Here is a 6336-nt window from a genome sequence, read left to right as displayed (position 1 = left end):
TGCAATGAATAGATTCCAGGGTCCTCTCAATTAGTCGAAGACATTGGTGAAGGTTTCATACCTCTACGGTTTACGGTTTCAAAGGAGTAGCGATAACAAGCATTTCTTGCGAAAGGGGCAATAACTTTGAAAGGGGTCAAAGTTCAAACATGGGGGGTCGTTTTTCGGAATAACTTTTAATATCCAATATCATGAACTACAAAGTTTTTCGATAAGTCTTGCGGTTTCAAAAGTCCGGGAAGAAAAATAATAATAACTAGTAGACTAATTGTTCACTGAACAATTAGAAGGTCTTTCCACCTTCTTTGAATTTCAATTTCATTTAATATTTATCTCCTTAAAATTAAATTTCATTAAAAAAGAAACCAGAAATTGCTTAAAAGATGAAAAAAAAAAAAAAAAAAAATTTGGAAATGACCTTGACCTTTGACCTTCATGTAATATTCAAGGTCAAAGGCCAAGGGTCACATTGCAATTAACCCCATACATGAATGGTTTATAGTTTCAAAGTTATTAGGTTTAATAGTAAGTGCAAAAGTGTTAAAGGGCAATAACTCATTTAAGGGGTCATCAGATCCTTTCATACTGGAACATAAAAGTTGTGCCTAAAGTCCCTTAAGACATTAGTGAAGGATTCATGTCTTTGCGCTTTACGGTTTCGAAGAAGTAGCAGTAACAATGTTTTTCACTCAAAGGGCAATAACTTTTAATAAGGTCAATTTTAAGGAACAAGAATGAAATCTATGAAATAGCTTTAAGAGTACATATTAAAAATGCAAAGACATTAAGTATATGTTGAAAGACAAAAGAGATATAAAAAAGCTTAAGTTCTCATTTATGGAATGACCTTGACCTTTGACCTTTACATGAATTTTAAGGTCAAAGGTTAATGAATCTTATGCAGTTGGTCTTATGTTTTTATCACTTCTCATTTTGAAAATATTCAATTATTTGTAAAATTCAAAAACTTTCAGGGGCTATAACTTATTGAAGGGGTCAACGAATACTTTTGCAATGAATAGACTCCAGAGTCCACTCAAGGAGTCGAAGACATTAGTGAAGGATTCATGTCTCTGCGGTTTACAGTTTCAGAGTAGTAGCAATAACAAGGTTTTTCGCACAAAGGGCAATAACTTTTAAAAGGGTCAATCTTAAGGGACAAGTATGATACATTTGAAATAATTTCTAGAGTACATATTAAAAATGCAAAGACAGATTGTATATGTGAAAAGAAAAAAAAAGATTAAAAAAATTGAATTTCTTATTTTTGGAATGACCTTGACCTTTGATCTTTACATGAGTTTAAAGATCAAAGGTTAATAAATCATATGCAGTTGGTCTAATGTCTATACGACTTCTCATTTTGAAAATATTTAATTATTTGTAAAATTCAAAAACTTTCAGGGGCTATAACTCATTGAAGGGGTCACCAAATACTTTTGCAATGAATAGATTCCAGAGTACCCTCAAGGAGTCGAAGACATTAGTGAAGGTTTCATGTCTCTGCGGTTTACGGTTTCTGAGGAGTAGCGATAACAAACATTTCTTGCGAAAGGGGCAATAACTTCGAAAGGGGTCATAGTTCATACGCATTGGGTCAAATTTGTTCATAACTTTTAAAGACCTTTACGATGAACAAAAAGTCTCTTCGATAAATATCGAAACAAAAAATCAGCGGAAGAAGAATAATAATAAGAAACAGAAGAAAATCAATAGGTCTTTCCACAGAAAGGTGGAAAGACCTAATAAACATAAGCATTTCAAGAGGTCTTTCCACAGAAAGGTGGAAAGCCCTAATAATAATAATAATAACTAGTAGACTTATTGTTCACAGAACAATAAGAGGTCTTTCCACCTTCTTTGAATTTCAATTTTGTTTTATATCTGACTCCTTAAAATTAAATTCCATGAATAAGAAACCAAAATTGTCTTAAAAGATAGAAAAAAAATGAAAAAAAAAATTAAAATGATCTTGACCTTTGACCTTGAGAAAATGTTCAAGGTCAAAGGTCAAGGATCACAATGCAATTGATCCCATGCCTCTACGACTTATATTTTTTAAGTTATAAGGTTTAATAATAAGTACAAAGACGTTAAAGGGCAATAACTCATGTAAGGGGTCATCAGATCGTTTCACACTTATACAGTGAAGTTATGACTCAAGTTCCTAAAGACATTACTGAAGGTTTGGTGTCTCTACGGTCTACAGTTTCCAAGGAGTAGCGATTACAAGGTTTTTTGCACAAGGGGCAATAACTTTTGTAAGGGTTAATCTTAGGGAACAAAAATGAAATATTTAAAACAGTTTTAAGAGCACATATTATTGATGAAAAAAAATTTAGTAAATGTTTAAAGACAAAAAGATATAAAAAAAGCTTAATTTCTCAAATTTGAAATGACCTTGACCTTTGACCTTTGCATTAATTTCATGATCAAAGGTAAATAAATCTTATGCAGTTGGTCCCATGTCTCTATCACTTCTCGTTTTGAAAATTTTTAATTATTTCTAAAATTAAAAAAGTTTCAGGGGCAATAACTCATTGAAGGGGTCACCGAATACTTTCGCAATGAATAGATTCCAGAGTCCTCTCAATTAGTTGAAGACTTTAGTGAAGGTTTCATATTTCTACGGTTTACTGTTTTGATGGAGTAGCGATAACAAGGTTTTTTGTACAAAGGGCGATAACTTTTAATAGCGTCAATCTTAAGGGATACGAATTAAATATTTAAAATAGTTTTAAGAGTACATATTTATGATGCTAAGACAGTTTGTATATGTTAAAGACAAAAAAGATATAAAAAGAGCTTAATTTCTCAAATTTGAAATGACCTTGACCTTTGACCTTTGCATTACTTTCATGATCAAAGGTCAATGAATCTTATGCAGTTGGTCCCATGTCTCTATCACTTCTCGTTTTGAAAATTTTTAATTATTTCTAAAATTAAAAAAGTTTCAGGGGCAATAACTCATTGAAGGGGTCACCGCATACTTTTGCAATGAATAGATTCCAGAGTCCTCTCAGTTAGTCGAAGTCTTTAGTGAAGGTTTCATATTTCTACAGTTTACGGTTTCGAAGGAGTAGCGATAACAAGCATTTCTGGGGAAAGGGGCAATAATTTCGAAAGCGGTCATAGTTCATAAGCGTTGGGTCAAATTTGTTCATAACTTTCAAAGACCTTTACAATGAACAAAATGTCTTTTCGATAAATATTGAAATAAAAAATCAGCGGAAGAAGAAGAATAATAAGAAACAGAAGAAAATCAATAGGTCTTTCCACAGAAAGGTGGAAAGACCTAATAAACAGAAGAAAATCAATAGGTCTTTCCACAGAAAGGTGGAAAGACCTAATAAATACCCTCCCGCTTTTCAAGCAGGGGTATAAAAAAAGAACTAATGTAGACAGGCAAGCATTATGGCCCATGCATTTGTTTGTTAGCCAATGTCTCTGAATGTCTTTCCCAAGCAAGATTGATCCAACTCAAAAAATGTGAAACAGTTGTCTGTATTTAAAATAATAATACTGTTCACTCACTTAACCTCCCAATCAAAGATTTTATTTACACCATGTTCAACTCCCAGCTTTCAGTTCTTTGATTTCCAAAGGAACTTTCCGGATCTGAGCGGCTGACATGGTTGGGGAGTGGCGATGTTACCCAACGAAGAGCAACCAAGACAGTCTAAATTCAGTTTTCCACTGTTTATTACAGTAAACAATCCATTTTAATATCTATAATTACAATAAATAATTTGACAAATGATACTTAACGTTATTATAAATATAACTACTTATCATATAAAAAAAGTTTAACCTGTAAATAAAATAAGCAATTGAAAACTTAATAATTTTGACCAAAACAAGTCTACAAAATATTACCTGTATAAATACAACCATAGAGACAAAATCCAGCTTTCCACTGCTGAATTGTCTCACTGAGCTACATTTATACCCCCATGCATGCCCTGCATATTTCAGTATTTCTTTAAAGTTTGCAATAGTTATTTATAATCTGTATCTGAATTTGTAGTTACTTCTATACTGACATTCATTACTTTTTAATCTTCTAAAGCACGTTTAAAATAATATTACTTCTATACTGACCTTCAGTACTTTTTAATTTTCTAAAGCACTTTTAAAATAATTACCGACATTTGCATTATCTTGAAACATTATTTTCTGTACTAGTAATTCATACAAACACCTGAATTCTGATCAGCCCAAATCTCTTTGGTTGCTTCTTCCTTTTTACCAAATACATCTTCCGATAAAACAGTAAACAAGTGCATTCTAATGAATGGTATGTTCTGGGAAATGTTCAAGTTAAAAGGGCACCCTAGTACCCACGTATCTGTTATCTCTCTTCGCCGAAGAGTGCAAATACACAAAAACTTGTTACAATCTTATTTTCTTGTAACTTTTGTTATGATAACCTGATGAATTTTCGAATAAGCATTTACTCATACGTTTAGCAGGATACATTAAAAGGATTTAGGGGTTTGGAAAGACTTTTAACACGTATCGGTGATATAGTTGCAATTCTTTCAAAGGTGTTGAAGAGGTTGAAATTTTAAGACGTAATACATTTGATAGAGCTGTAATATCTATTCATTGGTTAACATGTATATCTTTGTTTTTGATATTGTCCCCTACTGGTGAAACCAGGGGGGGGGGGGGCTATAGGTTTCCTCTGCGTCCGTCCATCCATCCGTCCGTCTGTCTGTCCCCGTCAGTCTGTCCTACTTGGTTTTCCACACTTTTTTCTAAACACTTGCAGATATTAAGCTGGATTTTGGCATGTGGGTGTATCTTAATGAGTTACAGATCAAATTTGAATTTTACTTCGCTTCATTGATTTTTGACAGAATTATGGCATTTTGAATATTTTTCATAATCGCTTAATTAAGATCGGGTTCGAACTGCGCTTACTTCCGATTGTTGACAAAAATATCACGCGAGGAAAAGACGGTGGAGAAATTAGTTGAATTTTTGCCTTAATGTGGATTTTTTTATTGGTTTAAGGCATTTACAACTTGAAAATCTTTCAGTTTTACCTTGGACATGACTTTTGCATATTATAAAATGACATCCTAAAGAAAAAGGGGAACCCAGTAGGGGGACATGTATTGCTTTTGCAATACTCTAAGAATGCTTGTTAATTTTGCAAGAAAATGTTTCAAGTGATAATTCAATGAAAAAGGGACATGTACAAACTTTGTAAAAGAGCTAAAAGTAATGATATCTGATCTTTTGAAAGATAATTCAGGTGGGGTATATAAAAATTAAAATATGTCTAATTGTATGTCGCAATATTCACCTTAAATGCATTTTGTTTGGTTTTTTTTTCCATCTGTTGACTGGAAACTTTATATCTTTAATAAAAAAGGCTGATTGCCTAAGTAGCCATTATATATATATAATGTTATACGATACTAATTATAATAGTAACTTATTTAATTTATTCAACAATAATTTGATCGATGGGGCCACTATCACATGCATTATTGAATTCTTTACTCTGTTTCCAGTTTTACAAAATTTTCCAAAATTAACAATCAAATAGAATACAAGACTTAAAATTTGATATTTAAAAAAAAACATGGGGTTTATTTGATTACAAATAATTGTCGATCTTATCAATATCATTCTGGCACTTAAAGTAAATATTCATCATTTATTGTATAAAACTAGATACTGTGAGCGATTAGCTCACTAAATGATACCCCTGCCTCTACATAGTTATCATTACAAAGTCCATGATTTGCTAGCGCTGTGGCCGGTAAACGTTAAATGTGTGTCGGATCAAAAAGTTAAATAGGAGGTGCACAATGGCAATATGTAATAAAGATTCTGTGAAAGTTTCATCAAATTTCATTAAGTGGTACATGTATGAGAGGAGTTGCAGATAAGAGATTGGTACCCCAAAGCGTAACAGACAGACGAACGGACGGAAGGACGGACGGACGTACAGACGGGCGGGGGACGGAATTAACGATTACTATATACCTTCCCGCTTTTCAAGCGGGGGGATAATAATTATGCTGAATATGTTTTGTTGAAATTATCATAGTTTCTTTAATAAAATAATATTTTTTTAAAGTGGGATAATATTTCTGATTAATAATGCTTTGTAAAGTTAGATACATGGCTACTGTATCACGCAAAAATTTGCATTGTTTGAATTCTATTATTCATCTTTGAAATAAAATAATATCAGCAAGTAAAATATCAAATTTAAATACACCTTCTCTCTTTTTCATCGCAATTATTAAAAAATGACTAGGGAAAACTCTACGACAAAAATGCATGGAGAAGGATGCTGCTTTTATAAAATATAGT

This window comes from Saccostrea cucullata, unplaced genomic scaffold (genome assembly GCF_032062105.1).
Source record: "Saccostrea cucullata isolate Sc308-1 unplaced genomic scaffold, CSIRO_AGI_Scuc_v1 ctg2651, whole genome shotgun sequence".
Classification (NCBI taxonomy): Eukaryota; Metazoa; Mollusca; class Bivalvia; order Ostreida; family Ostreidae; genus Saccostrea; species Saccostrea cuccullata.
This window is presented reverse-complemented; position numbering follows the sequence as displayed.